The sequence below is a fragment of the Ascaphus truei genome, chromosome 20 (assembly GCF_040206685.1).
Source record: "Ascaphus truei isolate aAscTru1 chromosome 20, aAscTru1.hap1, whole genome shotgun sequence".
NCBI classification, from domain to species: domain Eukaryota; kingdom Metazoa; phylum Chordata; class Amphibia; order Anura; family Ascaphidae; genus Ascaphus; species Ascaphus truei.
In genome coordinates, this window is record NC_134502.1 from 6,300,060 (window position 1) to 6,321,149 (window position 21,090).

A 21,090-nucleotide genomic window follows, 5' to 3' on the forward strand; every position below is an offset into this window, starting at 1 on the left:
GCTGTCTATCCAGAAAGCCTGAGCCGGATTTCGCGTGCAGTTTCGATCAAGTTTGCATGTACCTAAGCGATTTCCAGCCTCATCAGCTGACTACAGGTGGACTAGTCCCGCTGCAAACTATCGACGTGGATGATCACGAACACTGGACTGGCAGTGGCCCAGCGCCGGCGCCAGCTGAATGGGAAATTCTATGGTGAGTATTGTTGCCGTATTATTTTATGTGTTTTTTTTATTTTGACAATACAGTATCACTATCGGTGCAATTCAAAAGTCAAGCGATTCTCCTGTAAGCAATATTATTGGCTGAGCGGTTTTTCCAGTACTGTGCTGCAGATACTGAACAATTGGTGGAACGCTAGGCGCATTCGCATTGGTAACCTTCATGAAACGTATATGCGTGTCATTACACAGTAGGCGCATGCGCATGTGAACAGGAGACGCCCCCCGAGAAAATTATTGGTGGGACGGGCTGGGAACTTCTTTAGGGGGCTGACCATTACAGTAAAACTTTTCTTTTTGTTTTTCCTCAGAAAAGAAAACGGCTAATGGAGGGATTTCGATGGATAATATCGCTTTGTGTAACAATGCCTGCATATTGCTGAATCGGATTTAAAAACCCACGTACCGGAGTCTACAGTTTAGTGGCCGTTGTTATTGATTAGGATAGAATACTGTACCTGAAACAGTATGCTGATGTTTTCCGGCCGTACAGTATACAATACTTTTTTATATACAGTATACTGTGTAATAAACCCGAAAAAATAAAAACTATGCATTTATTCTACATGTATTACAGTACTGTACTTACAGTATGTGTCTTCTATACAGTGCCAGTACATATAGTACAGTACAGTATGTGTCTTCTATTTTTTTTAATACTCTTGTACTGTGCATGCCTACAGTATACAGTACAGTATGCCTGGACAGTAGTGTAAATTCTAGAAACACTGTATTTTGTTACGGTATCAAAGGAGCCAATGGAACAATGTAAAACAAATCAACATGTTCTTTTATTGGTGGAGTAAGTACAAAAACATTTATTTACAAATACTGTACAATGTAGAAACATTTTAAGTGCACGGCAATTCAAAACATCAACAGGTGTATGGTTTACTGCTAGTGAAAACATTTATGTATAGAAAGTAAAAACATTTTCAGTCAGTCAGTCAGTATGGTTTACAGTCACATGTTATAAAAACAAATTCTTTATTCACAAAATATACAAAACGCAACATCTCCTTTATTAAAGAACAGCGAGTCAAAACATATACAGTGGGATGGTGTGCAAAACAGTCAGTCAAGTCTGCACCAGTACAGTCCTCGAGGGCAGCAAACAGGCCCGATTTTCAGGGTAACCTTTGAAAACCGGGCCTGTTTGCGGCCCTCAGGGACTGGAATTGTGCATGTCCTGTGTGTGTGTACAGCAAGTTAAAACATTTCTGTATAAATACAAGTTAAAACTTACAAACATTTTTTTATTAATACCAGTTACAGTAAAACACACAACATCTCCTTTATTTAAATACAGTGCAGCAGGTCAAATCATGTACAGCACAACAGTATGGTCTTACCTGTGATTAAAAAAATCTTTATTCATAAAATACAGTTTACAAAACGCAACATCTCCTTTATTAAAGAAACATACAGTATACAGTACAGTGGGATGGTGTGTAAAACAGTCAGTCAGGCCTGCACCACTACAGTCCTTGAGGGCAGCAAACAGGCCCGGTTTTCAGGACAACCTTGAAAACCGGGTCTGTTTGCGGCCCTCGGGGACTGGAATTGTGCAGGTCCTGTGTGTGTGGACAGCAAGTTAAAACATTCTGTATAAATACAAGTTAAAAAACACACAACAACATCTCCTTTATTTAAGTATAGCAGGTCAAAACATGCAGAGAAATCACCCTTATCAGAGAAGAGGGGGGGGGGGTGGATCAGCAGGCACCAAAAAGCCCATGTCTGGGTGAAACGCGTTAGAGGTGCAGGGGATTGCTCCCCTCCTCTTGGTTTTTAAATCTATGACATAAATAAAGTATTTTTCTAGCCCAGTCCAGCCGTCTGCATCTTTTTCCTGCACAGTGGTGCCTGCTGATCCACCCCCCCCCCCCCTTCTCTGGTAAGGGTGATTTCTCTGCCTGCATCTATCTACAGCAAGGAGCACACTGATCCGGTAGCAGCCATGGACTTATGTGAGTACATTATGTTCTTTAATTGTGGAAGCTGCCCCAGGTTCATTTGATCAATAGTTGCTAGTTCATTTAGGGGTCTGGGAGGGTCTTAGGACCTCTCCCTGACATCCCTTATTTTTCTAGCCAGATCTTGTTCCAACTAGGGGTTATGCCAACAGCTCCACATAAAACCTCATCAATACCATAGATCCGGATGCAGTACTTATTTCCTCATGTGGGTTATATGCTTTGCAGCACTAGCAATTGAGGGTCACCTCAATATCAATTTGTTACAGGTCAAAACATGTACAGTACATTTCAGCACAACAGTATGGTCTTACAGTACCCGTGATTAAACCAGAAAGTCCACCAGATTGTCCGTCCATGGCCGATGCCTTGCATGGCGCAAAACGCCATTAATGCAGTCTCGAACGCCTTTCATTACAGGATCTGTAATTGTATAAAAGCGCCGCAATTCCTCCAGAATGGTCTTTCTTAAATTGGCAGGAAGCGCCTTTTTTACGCGATTTCCTTCGTAGTTCACTCTGAAGGCCCAGTCGCAGTACAAAGAGTAGGGCACATGGTGCTTAAAAAGTAACAAGGCATATTTGTGGGGTGCACCAGCAATCATCACCCTATACTTCTCCCTGAGCGCCGGTGGCAGATCGCACAGGGTGATGTCGGGTACCGTATTGATGCGAGCGAATGTAGGTCTTCTGGGAGCGGGTGTGCTTGATGCGACGGGCGAGGGTAGGTTGTCTGGGAGGAAGCTTTCCTCCGGTCTTGGTCGCCGTGTTGTCTCTTGGCGTGGTCTTGACGGGGTTGTCATGTCGTCCTCAACGGCATACATGTACACTACATCTTCTGGTGGAGGGGGTGTGCTTGGTGATGGAAGGGGGTCGATGCTCCCATTCATCACATCCATGTCACCCTCCTGCTCTGGCGTCGGGGAAACAGTGGCATGAACACCGAGCAAATGATGTATACCCGCTATGTCAGCCTCTATCTTCTCCATCCGTCGATCCATCCGTTGATCCATATGTTGCATCCGTTGATCCATATCTAGCATCCGTTGATCCATATGTAGCATCCGTTGCTCCACATTTAGCATGGTCTCCAGAAGCAGATCTATCTTTGCCAGCACAATAGAGTTCCCGGGGATATCCACACATCCCATTGAGCATCCGGTCTAACGAGCTGCTTCTTGTGCATGGCGTGTGGACATCTGGGTGGATGGGTGCAACGGAGGATGAGATGGGGGTTCTATGGAGAGAAGCGGCAGCGTCGTCGAAGAAGGGTGGAGGTGACCTGTGGATATCCGGTAGAGGAGAAGCGGCAGCGTCGTCGAAGAGGGATGGAGAGAGTGACCTTTGGATTTCCGGGCGAGAAGCAGAGTCGTCTAAGAGCAAAGGAGAAAGTGACCCAGGGATTTCAGAGGCACCAGAGGCAGCGTCGTCGGATAGAACTGGAGAAGATGGCCTGTGGGTTTCCGGGACAGCGGCGGCAGCGTTGAGGACGAGGGGTGGAGAAGACGGGCTGAAGATTTCCAGGACAGCGGCGGCAGAGTCATCGAAGCGTATTGTAGGAGGTGGTCTGCGGGTTCGATGGGTTGGCTGCCAATCGTTTTGCGTCGAGAGTACATCACCATATTTCTTCTTGCCATAATAAGGCTGACGTCTATGAAAACCCTTAGCCTTTGGGGTCAGCAGAAGGTTTTCTTTATTGGCCTCGCTTTTGCCTTGGCGTGGAAACGGCAACCGCCTTTCGCTTTTTCTGCATGACAGGCACGGCAGAGGCGAGTGGGTTCCTGCGTCCATAGAATCGGGGTTGATCCATGGAAGCAGATGGCATAATGCAGTATCTGGACAAGGGCAAGTTCAGATAAAGATCCTCGTGTGGTGGGCTATGCAAAGTGTGTAACCTTTTATGCATGGCGGCGAGGTACAGGTGTTGAAAGTGGGCCTACTCTAATGTGGGTCATTACCGTATAAATTCACCATCCATTTTGTGGATTCACTGCACATTGAATACACATCGACTAAACATCGAATATACATTCTTGTGTTTGTATTTCTTTCTACTCGCAGCAATGCCTGTTAAAAAGGATCTCAGCATGCGAATTAAGGAGATGTACACGAGCCGACACCGAATTGCTGCTATCCAACGCTGGTTAGCTACTTCTGGCCTCGTTGTGCCAGCAACCCCCATGAGCTATCATGCACACGGAAAAAACAGAGAACGCAAAAGGGCACCAAGGGTTACTAACGCGTAAGTATATTTATACAACTTCAAAAAAAATTATATCAAAAAATGTACTGTTGATCTACAGTACTGTATCTAATATCTTTGTTATTTCTCTAGATTTATATTACAACAGTATATATTTTTTATATTTATATTACAACAGTATATATATTTTGTATATTTATATTACAACAGTATATATATTTTTTATATTTATATTTATATTACAACAGTATATATATTTTGTATATTTATATTTATATTACAACAGTATATATATTTTTTATATTTATATTTATATTACAACAGTATATATATTTTTTATATTTATATTTATATTACAACAGTATATATATTTTGTATATTTATATTTATATTACAACAGTATATATATTTTTTATATTTATATTACAACAGTATATATATTTTTTATATTTATATTTATATTACAACAGTATATATATTTTGTATATTGCTGCATAGGATAAAATAAGTGAGGAGAATGATGAGAAGAGTGCATTAAGGGTCAAATACACTCTGCAGGAAAATCACAATCTCACTGTATCTGAGACCAGCATAAAGAAGATGAGACGCAGCATTGGATGGAAATATGGACGTGTGAGGTTAGTACTGGACAGTACAGGAGGTAAGTGTTGTTTAGGAAACTGTACTGTACCGCTAAAATTATTTATTCCTTGTTATTACAGAGCGTACCCCATGATACGGGACGTAAACAAAATAAAAAGAGTGGTCCAGGCCCAGGCATGGATCGACAGTGGCAAAACTTTCCAGGATTGCATCTTCACTGACGAGTCTACTGTGTCGCTGGAGAGATTTGTAACCTTTGCATTCCACAAAAAAGGCCGCATATCTTTGAAGCCGCGGCCAAAACACCCCGTGAAGCTGCATGTGTGGGTGCCATCTCTAGGCGTGGACCAGGATGCATTGGCATCTTTGAAGATAAAATATATCAAATATAATGTAGCCTTATGCATTGTACTTTACTAGTGTAGCCTTACTGTATGCACTGTACTGTACTATTGTGCAGTTTTTTGAGCACTTTTCTTTTCTTGCTATAGGAATCATGAATAAAGCTTTCTTCCAAGACAACATTGTCCCTGAGATAGTGCAATACATCACATGCAAGTTCCCGAATGGTCACCGCTTCTACCAGGACAACGATCCGAAGCACACCGTGTCAACAGCGCATATCCTTGAGCGCGGTATCAACTGGGTGAAGACGCCAGCGGAGTAAGTGCGGTAACCGTGTCTCATTTTTTTCCAACTGTTTTTACTGTGTACTGTATCGCTTAAACGAATTGTCCTTTTTTTCCAATGACAGATCGCCAGACTTCAATCCGATCGAAATGGTCTGGCATCAGCTGAAGGACCATATCCGGAAAGTGGTGAAACTATCCAAAAAGGACGAGTTGTTGAAAGGCATAATGAGTTTTTGGAACGATGTACTCACCGTGGAACGCTGCAATAAATATATAGACTATATTGCGACTGTGTTGCCCATTGAGATCGCGTGTAATGGGCAAGCATCAGGAAAGTAGTACTGTACAGTAGTATTGTAAGTACAGTATGATACATGTAAGTATGGCACAGATTTTTTTGTTCCTAATAGTCAGAGTATACAGTAGTTACAGTTTTTTCTTTACAGAGAGAGCAGCACCAGCCATCTGGTTACATAGTATTTAACAGTAGTCAGAGTATACAGTAGTTCCATTATAGACTAGTTTGACAGTAGTACAGTAGCTACCTACTAACTGCTCAATTTTTTTCTTTCCAGAAAAAGCAGCACCAGCCATCTACAGTAGTACTACACATCACACAATGCCATAATTCAGTACGCACATAACTGCACTAATTTTTTGTTTTCTTGTCGTTTCAGGAAAAAGGGTGGCCTGGGGGGAGGTGGGGTGTTGTGTCCAGTCTAATCTGTTTGTACAGTAAAATGTACAGTATATAAACAGCAGTAATGATGTACACAAAACCTCTCCTCTCTCAATGAACTACTGTACTGTACACAGAATAAGGAACAAGATAAAGACGGAAAAAATAATATTACTATATATATATATATATATATTATACATTACAGTATACTGTATATTATTAAATAATATTCTTATAAATGTGCATTACTCATGTTTATCCATGTTTTGCAAATGTTTTCTAAATGTTTATCCAATTTCAATCTGCCAGAAGAACTTAATAAAGACTGGATTATGTATTATTCATGATTATTTTTATATTTGTATTTTTTGGTTCCTGATACAATAAAATAAATATTTATTTACATTCCTGCTAATCATAATCATTGACAACACCCACCCCCCACCCCTACAGTACTCCAATGAAAAAGAATGAATGACAAAACAACATGAATCAGTTAATGGTTTTTTTAACTCTCAATTCTCACAATGCTGTGCAAATCAGATTTACATTTCAAAATCGAGAAGGGATTTTCCAAAGCGTTACCGTAAACAAAGCCTCAAAGGGTTGGGGGTGGGGGGGTGGGGGGGTGAGTCATGTGCTAGCTCCCATCTAAAAGAGGATTACACGCAGGCTCAGTGAGGCTTTGTAGCTCGGCTATGGACGGCTTAAGAACACAATGGCAATTTTCAGAAAATTAACGACTCTGAGGAGGGGGGTTGGGTGACTCATGCGCAGTAAGCAGCAAGCTCCTATCTCACAGAGGATTAGAGTACACGCAGGCGCAGTGAGACGATTGACGCTTGGCTAGGGACGGATTAAAAACATAATGACTAACTTCAGAAAATTAATGACTCTGTGGAGGTGGCTGTCGATAAGAGTTTGTGTGTGCATGGGGGAGGGATGAAGGATTAGTTGTGCAGCATTCAGGCCCTCTTTATTTTCTTTTGGCAGTGCTCTGCTTTTCCATTATCATTTAGTTGTGCAGCAGTTCAAAGAAATTACATAGAGTAGAGTACAGTAATTTCAAAAGGCAGTTCATCATAAGTATTTGATCCCTAAACCCCCAAGTACTGTACATAAAAAGCACACAAATCAACCATGTGCAGGCAAACGCACAGATTGAATATCGTAATATCAAGATTGTTATTGCAGGCTTGTGGATAAAATAACAGTTAAAAAAATAATAATGAAAAAAAAATTTTATTGGGGCACTCAAGCAAGCAGTGGTGGGTGAATTACAGGCGCATGAGCAGGAATCAACTAGCTCCCATCCAAAAGAGGATTACACACAGGCGCATAGAGAGGTGATGTTCTGTGCAAATCAAATTCGAGAAGGGATTTTCCAAAGCGTTGCCGTAAACAAAGCCTCAAAATTCCCATCTCAAAGAGAATTACACCCAGGCGCAGTGAGGCTTTGTAGCTCGGCTATGGACGGCTTAAGAACACAATGGCAAGATTCAGAAAATGAATGACTCTGTGGAGAGGGGGGGGTTGGGTGACTCATGCGCAGTAAGCAGCTAGCTCCCATCTCAAAAAGGATTACAAGCAGGCGCAGTGAGGCTAAAGTTCAAAGCTAAAGACATACTTTAATTTCAAAGGCAGTTCATCATAATAATACACCCCCAAATATAGTACGTAAAAAGCACACAAATCAACCATGTGCAGTCAAACGCACAGGGTCGCAGTCAAAAGCTACAGCACAGATTGTGAAAATAAAAATAAAAAAATTACAAAAAAAATTATTTTTTTTGGTCACTCACTTAAGCAAGCAAGCAGTGGTGGGCGAAGTAACAGGCGCATGCGTAGTAATCACCTGCTGTCAAGCAGGAATGTGATTGAAACCAGAAACCAGACACACGTTCAAAGGAATGGTGTGGGAGAGATGTACTGCATTGTAGAGAAGATAAGAAGTTGAAATACCCTGCAGTGCAGTTAATTATCCTGAGCGAGGGGAGAGCGCTGTATATGCCGAAATGTGACACTGTTACAGTACTGTACACGCCTATGCGTTTCAACAAATTTCAATGAGACATACTGTACAGCAGCACAGCACTGCAAATGCATGTATACTTTAAATATGCAAATTTACAATCACTGCGCGCGCACACATAGACTGTGTACTGACATAGGTTGAACCGCGAAGGTATTAGACTTCCAAGACAACAGCTCGCAAATGCCCCCGGAGTTTTTACACGGCATTGCAGTATTGCAGACGCCGAGAATAAAATGCTAAAATCACGAGCGCTAAAATAACGCAGTTCACTCCGGGCGAAACAAACAGAAAACTGCACCTAACCGGGATAATCTGAGAGCCGTAGATCTAGCCGACTTACACTCAGGTCGGCCGCCACTGTACCTCCCTGATAGCCTACGTGCAGGCTGAGGATGGTGCCACCCCTGTGCCATGCCTCACGGTCCCCAAGAAGGTGACCGGTGTTACGCCCCCCAGGGTATCCACTGTGGCGCTGTGTCACGGGAGACCAGGTATTTACACCTTTTAACCGGGATCATTTACTGAGCAAAACAAGATAGTAAAACAAATTGTCATTTATTCCATTGAAACAGACGTACATAGTGGATTCCAAAATACAGAAGAAAACACACTTACTGGGGGTCTGGGCTACAAAACTAGACATTCCTAAATAAAATAGAACAGAAAACAAAGTCTTTAAGTTGACCGAGACTTGGCCCAAAATGTCTTGGAACTCAAATCGGCATGATGTTCCTGATGCCACGGCTGTCTTAAATCCGGAGGTTATGAAATCCCTTGACCGGGAGTTAGTACCAAATGTCCTGGAACAGTTTTCGACTTGCAATCCCAACTGCGTCCGCTACGTTCTATTCTCAGCACATGGCAATGAAAAGTTGGACTTTGCCTTGAAATTTCTGAACCCGGCTCGCTGCTATTTCTCAGAGAGCATCTTTTGGTCGTTTCAAATGTACAGCTGCTGTTCTTGCACTTAGAATCTCTCGTCCGGATTGGCTGAGGGTTTCTTATAGTATTTCAGAGTTCATTCATGAAATACTACAGCCAATTAGAGCGTGGGAAGAATCTTACCAGCCTAACAGAGCGCTGCCAGTCTATCTAAGGCAGGCAAGCGTGGATTCAGATTCTGACAAGGGCATGCGCCAACCTGGCCCCTCTGCCACTTGTCAGGCAGAAGCCACCCGCTGAGTTACGCACCTCACAGTCTGGTCTGGGGCAAATGGTGGTCCGATGGCTTCCATGCATCCGAGGACGTGATTGAGCCTAACCCCGGTACCTAAATGGCTTTCACAACTTGCAACCTCTGAGGCTTTCATGTCCAGTACCCGAGCAGACTTGATGGCACCAGGCTTGGTAGCCCCATGGTCTGTCAGAACCGTGGACCTGGAAGTCCCCAGCTCAAATACCGTGCGTAAACATTATATACTTTAAACATACCTGTTTACTAAAATATGCTTTACACTGTATACTGTTTAAGTCTTTTGGTTATGAGGGATAGAATGAGAATCTGTACTTTTATTCCCACTAGCCATATCCCCCACACACTGCAAACCTGACTTAGACTTTTCAAATCATCACATAGTTGGAGGGCCCCGAGAACCGCTATACCAGGATCTGAGTGATCATTGGGCATCCCCTCTTATACTGGGGACCCCTTTACCATTCTGGGGATACCTTGCACCCCTATGCCCCATTTACATTTCTGGTCAGTGCTGAAGCAGGGAATCCTAGTGGTGAGTCGTGCAAGCATTTTCAAGGTAGGATTTTGACCGGAGCATTGTGCCTATATTTATCTGGGATTGTGACCTGATTCCTGGGTATATTTTTGGGTATCCAGCAACTCCGAACCCCGACTAACTAAGCACAATCTGATAAGGCCTTGTCTGCAAAACCCACCCTGAAACTCATAGCCTACAGTAGCAATCTCTGCTTGCTGGCACACCTGGAAAGATAAAACACAGAAAATACTATATTGACGCATAATTTTACACAATGCATTTACAAACACTGGGTTCAAAAGCTGACACTCCAGAAACCCAATACATGGATCAGGGGTAAACAAGTGGGTTTGACCTTTATTGTGAGCCTGGTTAACCCTTCACCGTCACACCTCCCCCCTCAAGATGAAGGTTTCTAAAGTTTCACATATAACTACAGGTTTCTCTGTCTATGTTTTTTCCTTGCATTTATAAATCTCTGTGACTGATGCTAAAGTCTCAAAAGGTCAGCTCTCCTATCTTGTGTCTCTCTGTGTCTAATATTCCTGTTGTTCATTCTAATGCATCTGTTTTAAAAACACATTTCCTCTTTACTGGTTTCTTGGGAAGTGTGGTTTCCCCATGTCTGAAATGATGGCTCAAACTCAAACAGTCTTGAGCAGTAAATGTGAACACAGTACCACTGATTCTTCAGAACTTCTCAAAGCAATGAAGAAGAAGAAAAAGAAGGGAGGCATTACTGTGGAACTTGCAGAAGGAATTAAGAATGAAAATTTAACCCCAGAGTCTGCATTTGATGAAAGAGATATGCTGCAGCTTAAGGCAACTCACAGACATATCCCAAGAATAGTGGAAGAGAAGAAAGATGCCCCAACTCAGACGCTTCAAGCTGCACAGAAAGCGATTGATTGTCTTTATGGACGTTTAGATAAGGAGCAAGAAACCAATTCTGCACTACAGAGCTGTCTATCCTCAGCAATTGCTAAGTGTGTTCTCCAGGAAAAAGAAAAGCACCAGTTGGAGAGTGACCTGGATGTCATGTCAGGTGAGCTGGAGAAGGCATATGCTGATGCTGCTGAAAATCGGCGCCTCGCTTCTAAAAGTAACGAATTCCTGGAAAGTTCTATGAAGGAAATTGACAGGCTAAATACAGAGCTTAAAATCACCCAGGAGGACATTTGTTACTTCAAAAAAGAGATGGAAGTCGATCGGGAGGAGAGATGCTACTTGAAAACAGAGATACGTTCGATGAGAGACGCCTCCGAATAGTTAAATAGTCGGTTTGAAACTATAAACCAAATGAGTAAGAACTTCTCTGTCCAAGCCAGTGAAGGAGATAAAAGACTCCATGAATCAGAAGAGGAGAACAGACTATTGATAGAAGAGAAGTCAATGATGCAATTAGCGCTGGAAAAAACAGAGGGTGACTGGGAAAAAGAAAAATATCAGTTGGAGAATGACAGGTTGAACTTGTCAAGTAAGCTGGAGAAGGCCTACGCTGATTCTGCCCAGTACCAGACTTTCATGGCTCAAGTTGACGCAGCACTGGAAGCATCTCAGAAAGAGGTTCACAGGCTTACTACAGAGCTGGAAGCCTCTAAGGAGAAGAGTTGCCACTTCAACACAGAACTATGTTCATTGAGAGAAATCTTCGAAGGGTTAAATATCAGTTTTGAAACTGTAACCCAAGAGTGCAAGAATCTCTATGTCCAAGTCAGTGAAGGAGATAAGAAACTCCATAAATTAGGAGAGGAGAAGAAACAGTTGGCCCAGGAAAAGTTAGATGTGCAGACAGCACTGCAGAATGCAGAGAGAGTGCTGCAAGAAGAACGTGTCTCCCTGGAGCGGCGCACACAAGCAGAAAATATGCTGCAGAGTCAGCTGCGAGAACTGCGTACATATCTGCAGGACACCAAGGAGAAATGGGTGAATGCTGAAGAAAAGCAGCGAGTTCTGCAGGAAGAAAGTTTCCAGACTGCCTACAAAATAAAGATGCTGCAAGATTATTTGAGTACCCAGTGTGTCCCCAAAGAACAGCACGAGGAGCTAAAGGCCACACTGAGCATAACCAGAGCCTCGCTGGAGGAAGAGCTAAAGCTAGCAGCTGAACACACATCTCAGCAACTCACAGCGCTGCAGGCGCAGATCGCTGAGCTCAAGACACAGCTTGCCAAAAAGGAGGAGAGAGAGAAGGTGTCCGTCTGTCAAGTGGCTGGTCTGAAAAAACCGCACTATGAGGTAAAAATGGCCGATGCCTGCAAATTATTGGACCACACAGCCCGTGATAAGGTCCGGCTGCAGCTGGAGCTGGACAATGCCCAGGAGGAGTACCGGCAGCTGCAGATCAGAAATGAAGAAGAGGAAACATATTTAAGCTTTACTCTGAGTCAGCTGGGAGATATGGAGTCGCGACTCAACTCCAAAGAAGCCGAACTGACAACTGCATTGAGTGTGAAAAGAAGTGCAGAAGGACAGCTTCAAGAGCTGAAAACTCAAATAGCTGGTCTTAATGAGAATTTAGGTGATACCACGAAACAGGAGTCACAAAAAGAGACCATGGAGCGTGAATTCTATGTTCCCACTTACCCATGTGAAAAGTCTGCACCCGTCCTTGATGCCCACATTCCTGATGTCCATGCCTCTGCAATGGAGTTGAAAGTATCCATTGGGAAGTTCCAGATTCCAAAACTAAAAGAGATATATTGGTCACAAAAAGAGACCACGAAGAGTGAACTCTGTGTCCCCACTGACTCATGTGGAAAGGCTGAACCCGTCTTTGATGCCCACGTTTCTGATGTCTCTGCCCCTGCATTTGGGTTGAACGCACCCATCCGGGTTTCCTTGCAGCACACAATGTACCTGTGGAGTACCCTCTGCCCGCTGACAAACCACCTTTTCATCAAGGCCTCCGGGAAGAGCCTGGAGGATCGTCCGGAGAACGCTCTCGAGAGGGGAGTAATGTCAGGGTCGCCTAGACCTCCTGCCTAGCCATAGCTTCCTTGTCCACTGGGTGTGCTGCTGCCTTCTGTTGGCTCTGGGTTCCTCTGTCTGTCTGTCTTCTTGTTGCTCCTGTCTCTGTCCTTATAGCTTGCTTCCTGTCTGTTGGTTTTGCCTTTGCTTGAAGTCAGATTCCTAATGCACATGCTTCTGATCCTGATCTGTTTTCTGTACCTGTACCTGTATTATAGAAGTCTGTTCACAGTAAAAGCCCTTGCTGGTAATCTGGCTTGTCCCTGTTTGTTCCTGTTCTCAGTCCCTGCCCCCAGACCTGTCCTTGCTTCCCTGTCCTGTTCCAGTCTCCTCGTTGCTGACCTCTGCTTGTTACCTGACTTCGCTACCTGCCGCCTGCCTCAGACCTCTGCTTGTTTCCTGACTTCGCTACCTGCTGCCTGCCTCGGACCTCTGCTTGTACCTGATTTCGCTACCTGCCGCCTGCCTCGGACCCCTGCTTGTGACCCCTACTACGCTCGTGCTGTTCCGGCCACCGAGATCCTACCCGCCACAGGAGTCTCCCGTGACAGGAGTGCAGCTAGGAATAAAGAAACCATACACACACACATATAAAGTTTATAGTAGTGGTATAAGCAGAACATACTTTTATTAATAAACTGTATTGTACTGATGGTTTTAATGTAAAGACGGTAAGTTTTTTCTGGCAGTCCGGGAATAAATTCTTTAACATGCAAATATGTTAAGGATGAATGAACTGAGGGATTGTTCATCTCCCTACTTCAGAGTTGGGGCCTCAATGTCTATGAGAAGTCCGGAGTTGAAAAGCCTCAGCAATCCTAGGTGTTAGGAGGGCCGGGATATTGTAAGTGCCAGATACCTGTGTAAAGTATGGGTACTTCACACTTGATGGCCAAACCCCAGATTCAGTGTCGCCAGGTAAGGGGATGGTCCCGGTATGCCAAGGAGCTGAGGTGTGAGGTACAAACCGGGATGCAACACCTGCCCTTTCTGCAAAGTACTGGCAAGTCGGGGATAGGTGAGGAAAATTATTCCCACGAGAGGATTGGGTGCATATGTTAGGTACAGGCATACCCCGCATTAACGTAAGCAATGGGTCCAGAGCACGTATGTAAACCGGAAATGTACTTGCGCACAACTTCGGTACAGGTAGGGAGCCGGTATTGCTGTTCAGGACGTGCTGACAGGCGAATGCGCGAGCTGCAGTTTGCCTATTGGGCGATATGTCCTTACACGTAAAGTGAGTGTCCTTAAACCGGGGTATGCCTGTATAGGACCCATAACCCTATAAAAATGCCTGCAGCCAGTTCCAGGCAGATTCACCTGATTCATCTAAGGTTTGACCAAGTTCCAGCGTCAGCGGTTCCGGAGTGAAGGGTTATTAATATTGTAACCAAGGATCATCCCCCTCCTCTGGAATTCGTTAGAGCTAAGGGTTCCCGAACGAACCCTGTAAGGACTGAACAAACTTTTTCTTTTTGGCGGAAAAATAGGGGTGGCAACTTGTGTCCCAATCCAGGAACTGCTACATGACTCGTTGTGCGCACCCACTTGCATGCGTGCAGGGGTGCCCAGAGATGTTGTTTCGTTCCAAGGACATTTGAGTTTGTTTCCCCATTCCAGTAAGTGTTTTATTAAGTGTATATTGTGAAGATTTGTGTGTTTGTCTGAAATAAATAAATTACAATTTATTTTACTCATCTTGTGTGCTCAGTGCAGAATCCCGGTACACCAATCAGCCCGGAGTGCAGGAGGTTGATCCAGCTCTGGCGCTGCAAGGACATGGTGAGGAAGCAAGTGACCACCTGAATAATGGTGGCTTGGCACCAGTGGGTGCGGAGCAGGTAGTCACTGCGGCTACTGGACTTACCGCCACTGGGCTCACAGTGCTCCTGACCGCATGGGGAGAAAAGTTTATCGCAGTGGAGCGGATACAGATGCTGGCCACAGTGCATGGCAAAGCCCCACATCCCTACCTTGTCAATGGGAAGCAGGATATTCCTCGGGTGGACCACCACAGCTTCAGCAAGTTCATGGATGGCACAGATGAAATAGATGCCTTTCTAAATGACTTTGAGACGCAGAGTCTCCGGTACAGAGTCCCATGTCGGGACATGGTGCGGAGACTGCGTCCATTGCTATCTGGGAAAGCCAAGCAAACTTTGCAGGTTATTCCACGAATGGATGCAGATGACTACGGTCATGTAAATTGTATGCTGCTCACCCAGTATACCCTCACCCCAGAAGCCTACCGGGGAAAGTTCCGGACTGGTGAGAAGTACCCTCGAGAATCCTATGTGGACTATGGAGCCCGCATGGCTTTGCAGGGGACCCAGTGTGTGGAGGGGTACGGGATCACCAAGTTCCACACACTACTGGACTTGATGTTCCAGGAGCAGCTACTGCAGCAGCTTCCCTTGGACGTGAGGGCATGGGTTTTTGACCACAAACCAAAGACCCATGTGGATGCTGCGAGGATGGCGGATGAGTATGTGGCCAGCAGGGCTCTGATGAATAAGAGAGTGGCTCCAAAAGATGTGGCCACCTCGGCCAAGGGAGTCAAAATCACCCCTCAGTGGACCCACAAGCCTGCAGCAGACAGACCGCACCCAAAGCTGCAGAGTTTAGACACGAGAGGTGGTGTTTTACTTGCATCAAGATCGGACATCTCAGGCCAGATTGTCTGGACCGGGACCGGTCCGGGAAACCCCATCAGGGGCAACGATCACCAGCTGCGAGGCCGTTCACCCGTGTGCGACTGGCACACACAGAGGAGTCAAGCACAGCCCTGAAGCCATCCCACAGAGGGACGTCCACGGGAGAGCCTGCACTTGCCACCTCAGGACCAGCAGCGGAGATCGGAGGGCATCAGGTTTCACCAGTCAGGATGCAGCCCAACAATATCTGGCAGAAGCATCTGCGGAAAGTGACCATTGGGGACTGGCAGGCGGACTGCTTGCTGGACTCCGGTGCCACCATGACTCTGGTTCGCCCTGATATGGTGCGGCCAGAGGATTTGCTCCCGAGAACCGGGATGCATGTGACCATGCCAGATGGAGGACTGCGGTCCATCCAGGTAGCCCAGGTCTTATTGGATTGGGGTGCCGGATGTGGCATGAGGGAGGTGGGGGTATTGTCCGGGTTAAATGCCGAGGTCCTACTTGGCAATGAACTGGGGCACGTTACCTGCATTTTAACAAATGAGCTGGCCCCTGTTGCAGCAATCCCCAGGAGCCAGTCAGCAAGGATCGCAACTGAACCAGCCCGTCCCTTGCATTTGGGACCTACAGTTCCAGGAGTCTCTGCGGAGACCAGACACGTAAGCCAGATGAAGTCGCATACTGACCCTGACGTACTGTTCCCTTTACCTGTTCCCAGTTCCCCCGACTTAGCTTCGACAGGCGGGTGGCTAGAGTTAGGTACCCAGTTTAGGGATGTGGTGCGATCAGACCCTAGCTTGGAGAGGGCATGAGACTTTGGGTGTCCGAGTCTTAGCCAGGGGACGGGTCTGATTACTACATGTGGCACTGCGGGTTAATGTATAGAGAGCAAGGGACCTAGGGGTTAGATGAGGTCTGGAAAGGTAAACGACAGCTAATGGTGCCCACGGAGTATAGGCAGCAAGTGTTGCAGGTAGCCCACTCTATTACACTAGCGGGGCATCAGGGAGTCACTCGGACGAGAGCCTGGCTGTTGCAGCATTACTACTGGCCGGGGGCATCAAGGGTGGTGGCAGATTTCTGTCGGTCCTGTGATGCCTGGCAGCGAGTGGGTAAAGCGGGTGATCATGTGAAGGTACCCCTGAATCCATTACCGGTAATAGGGGAACCCTTCCATGGACCTTGTGGGACCACTCATGATTCCCAGCTGGTCCGGGAAGTGCTACATCCTCACATGGCGGACTTTGTCACCCGGTACCCTGAGGCGGTGCCACTTGCCACCATTGATGCTAGGGCACTAGCAAAAGCATTATTGACCATTTTTACTAGTGTAGGTTTCCCTAGCGAGGTCCTAACCGATCAGGGGTCACAATTCATGTCTGAATTGTTACAGCGTCTCTGGGAGGCGTGCGGGGTGAAGCACCAGCGCACGACCCCTTACCACCCCAAAACCAACAGATTGTGTGAGAGGTTCAACGGTACCCTGAAGCAGATGCTTCGAACCTTTATAGAGGCAGAGGGCAAAGACTGGGAGATTCACCTGCAGCACTTACTGTTTGCATACCGAGAGGTACCGCAAGAATCTACAGGCTTCTCTCCCTTTGAGCTGCTATATGGTCGCAGGGTACGGGGACCTCTGGACCTATTCCTTGAGGGATGGGAAGGGGAGATGCTTCTGTGCTTCAGTATGTGGTAGATCTCAGAGACCGGCAAGAGATGCTCATGGGGTTGGCACAGGACAACCTTAGGGCTGCTCAGTCCAAGCAGAAGACTTGGTATGATCAGAATGCCCGTAGCAGAGAAATCATCCCAGGACAGCAAGTACTTGTACTCAAACCCACTCGGGAGAACAAATGAATGGCTGCCTGGTTGGGACCGTATCCGGTACTCCGAAAGATGAATGATTGCAACTATGTTGTACATGTTGATGCTGAGAGAAATCAGACTTATCACAATAATATGTTGAAGGAGTACATAGCCCAAGTGTGGCATCGGTGCTGGCTATTTGTAGCCCACCTATGGGAGATCCGGCGGGTAACGCTCTGCCAGAGGCTAGGCAGATGGGTACTGTAGACCAGGTGGAGATAGGGTCCCAGTTCAGTGTCAGGCAGCGAGCAGAAGCCAGGACTGTGCTAGGTCAGTATAGGGCTCTGTTCATGGATAAGCCGGGCAGGACCCATATCACAGATCATCCAGTGCTCATGGGTAACCAGCGCCCTCTGCATAAGCATGCCTATCGGGTATCATCACAGATTAAGGGCAATATAGAGAGGGAGGTAGAAGAGATGCTGGTTCTAGGGGTAATTGTACCATCCCAGAGCCCTTGGGCTTGTCCGGTAGTCCTGGTACCAAAGAAGAATGGGACCACTCGGTTCTGTGTGGACTACCGACAGCTCAACGCAGGGACGGTGTCAGATGCCTATCCCATGCCCCGCATGGACGAGTTACTAGATGAGCTCGCGGGGGCAAAATATCTGACCACCATGGATCTCAGTAAAAGTTACTGGCAGATCCCCTTGACCCAGGAGGCTAGGGAGAATTCAGCATTCATTACCCCAAGTGGCCTCTATGAATTCTAAGTGATGCCATTCGGGATGAAGTATGCACCGGCTACCTTCCAACACCTGGTCAATCGTTTACTGGAGGGTATGCAGGGGTTTTGCAAGATCATACCTGAACGACATTGCAGTGTTTAGCAATTCGTGGGTCTCACATTTAGTGCATGTAGCTGTGGTACTAGCCAGAATTAGGGAAGCGGGACCCACCTTGAAACCCACCAAGTGCTTAGTAGGAATGGCAGAAGTACTGTACCTAGGGCATAGGGTGGGTGGCGGGCACCTCAAGCCAGAGCCAGCCAAGGTGGAAGCAATAGTGAAGGTGCCCATTACTAAGACCAAGAAGCAGGATATGGCACCGCAGGCTACTACAGAAAGTTTGTCCCTCAGTACAGTGCTGTAGCAAAACCCCTGACTGACGACCCAAAAGCGACTGTCTATGCTGGCTATCTGGTCTCCAGCTTGTGAAGCTTCCTTCCAGGCACTGAAGATTTCACTGGCAAGTGCCCCCATCCAAGCTGCCCCAGATTACTCAAAAAAGTTTTTGGTGCAGACTGATGCCTCGGACTATGGCATTGGTGCTGTACTCAGCCAAGTGGGGGAGGAGGGCAGTGAACACCCAGTGGTATATCTGAGCTGCATGCTGCTGCCCAGAGAGGTGGCATATGCCACCATTGAAAAGGAGTGTCTGGCCGTTGTATGGTCTCTGAGGAAGCTTCAGCCCTATCTCTACGGCAGGTCATTCACAGTGATTACGGACCATAACCCGTTAAGTTGGTTGCAGAGGGGGTCGGGGGAAAATGCAAAGCTCTTGTGCTAGAGTCTTGCTTTGCAGGAATTCGACTTCACCATCCAGCACAAGAAGGGCAGTGAGCATGGCAATGCTGATGGCCTTTCCCGCCAGTACAATAATAATGAACTGACAACCTCAAGAGCTGCCAGGCCAGACCAACCACCGGACGAGGTGGTCGGGGCAGAGCCTGCGCATTGAGTTCGGGGAGGTTTGGAGATAGAGGGGTTAATCAGGCCATTAATAAAGGCATTATACCCAGCTGATTAACCCTAAATCACTTTGGGACTGAAGGGGTTAACGGCATGTGCACCACATTGATGTTTCCTCCTACACCATCTTTCTTGTCCCCATTTTTCAGCTCATTCCCTAGCTGCAGTAATAGGAATATATACAAACTGTGCCAATGGGTTTTGAGGTACAAGAGGGAGCCGTGAGTGCTAAAGCAATCGCTGATTGAAAACGCGTGGCTATGTATGGGTGGCCACGTTGAAACTATAGGGATCACTTTCTAAGCTTTCGACCTCGCAACCGCAAGGTTAATTGAGTAAGTGGTTTGCGGTCTAGCTGAAGTGGTTTCTGTCAAAATGCATCCGCTACCTTGTTAGCTTCATAACTTGACAGAGGGAAAGTCAATTGATATGAGAATTGGGTTAAACCGCAAAACCACATCATAGCCCGTTCATAATATAACTCATGATCGGAATAAGCTAGCACTCTAATTTTTGGAGTGCAGTGAGGAATAAAGAATCCATAGACACACAAAGTTTATAGTAGTGGCACAAGCAGAACATACTGTATTAATAAACTGTGTTATACTGTTGGTTTTAAATGTTAATACAGGAAAACTTTTTCTGTGAGCCTGGGAAAAATCCTTTAGCATGCAAATATGCTACGGGTGAATGAACTGAGGGATTTCTCAACTCCTTGCTTCAAAGACAGACCATGTGACTGCGTAATGCTAAAGACCCCAACAGTAGGATAAATGAATGAATGAATGAATAACCAGATACTTGTAGGGGGGACCCCTAAACATAAACTTGATAGAAGACAGGTACTGGGTTGCAGTACCGGATGGTAAGCTCACTAACAAGTGACGCTGTTGTTAACAATAACACCAGGAAGATTGAACATAATAACACCCTATAACGTACCAATTGTCTAAATAAAGTCCTGAACAGGAAAACATGTAGCAAGCGATTGACTCACTCTGAGTGCTGCACAGTCCATGCGATCCAAAGGTGAGGGATCCCCAGGTGTGCTTCCATCTAAGGGGTAGGCTAGTAGAGAAGGAGAAAAACTGGAAGAGCACTACTGTAGGTATCAAAAAAGTAGAAATAAGGGTGCGTATCCCATAAAAAGATTATTTATTGGTCATGGAAAAACAGGGCAATGGAGAGCAGAGAGGGTGCCTCAATGTCTATGAGAAGTCCGGAGTTGAAAAGCCTCAGCAATCCTAGATGTTAGGATGGCTGGGATATTGTGAGTGCCAGATACCAGTGTCAAGTATGGGTACTTCACACTTGGTGGCCAAACCCCAGACTCAGTGTCGCCAGGTAAGGGGCTGACCCCGGTATGCTAAGGAGCTCAGGTGTGAAGTTGACACATGCTCCGTGCAAACCGGGAGGCAGCTCCTGCCCTTTCTGCGAAGTACTGGCAAGTCGGGGATAGGTGGGGGAAATATTCCCACGGGCGGGATTGGGTGCATATGTTAAGTATAGGACGCTGAACCCTATAAAAATGCCTGCAGCCCTGTCCCAGTCAGATTCCCCTGATGTAACAACGATTTGACCAAGTTCCAGCGTCTGCGGTTCCGGAGTGTGAGGGTTAATAATATCGTAACCAATGATCATTCCCCTCTTCTGGAATTCGTTAGAGCTAAGGGTTCCCGAATGAACATTGTAAGGACTGAACAAACTTTTTCCTGCTTGCTGAGATATAGGGTTGGCACGTTGCGCCCTAGCCAGGAACTGCTACACGGATCCTTTTGCACACCCACTTGCATGCGTGCAGGGGTGCCCAGAGACTTTGTTTCATTCCAAGGACATTTGTTT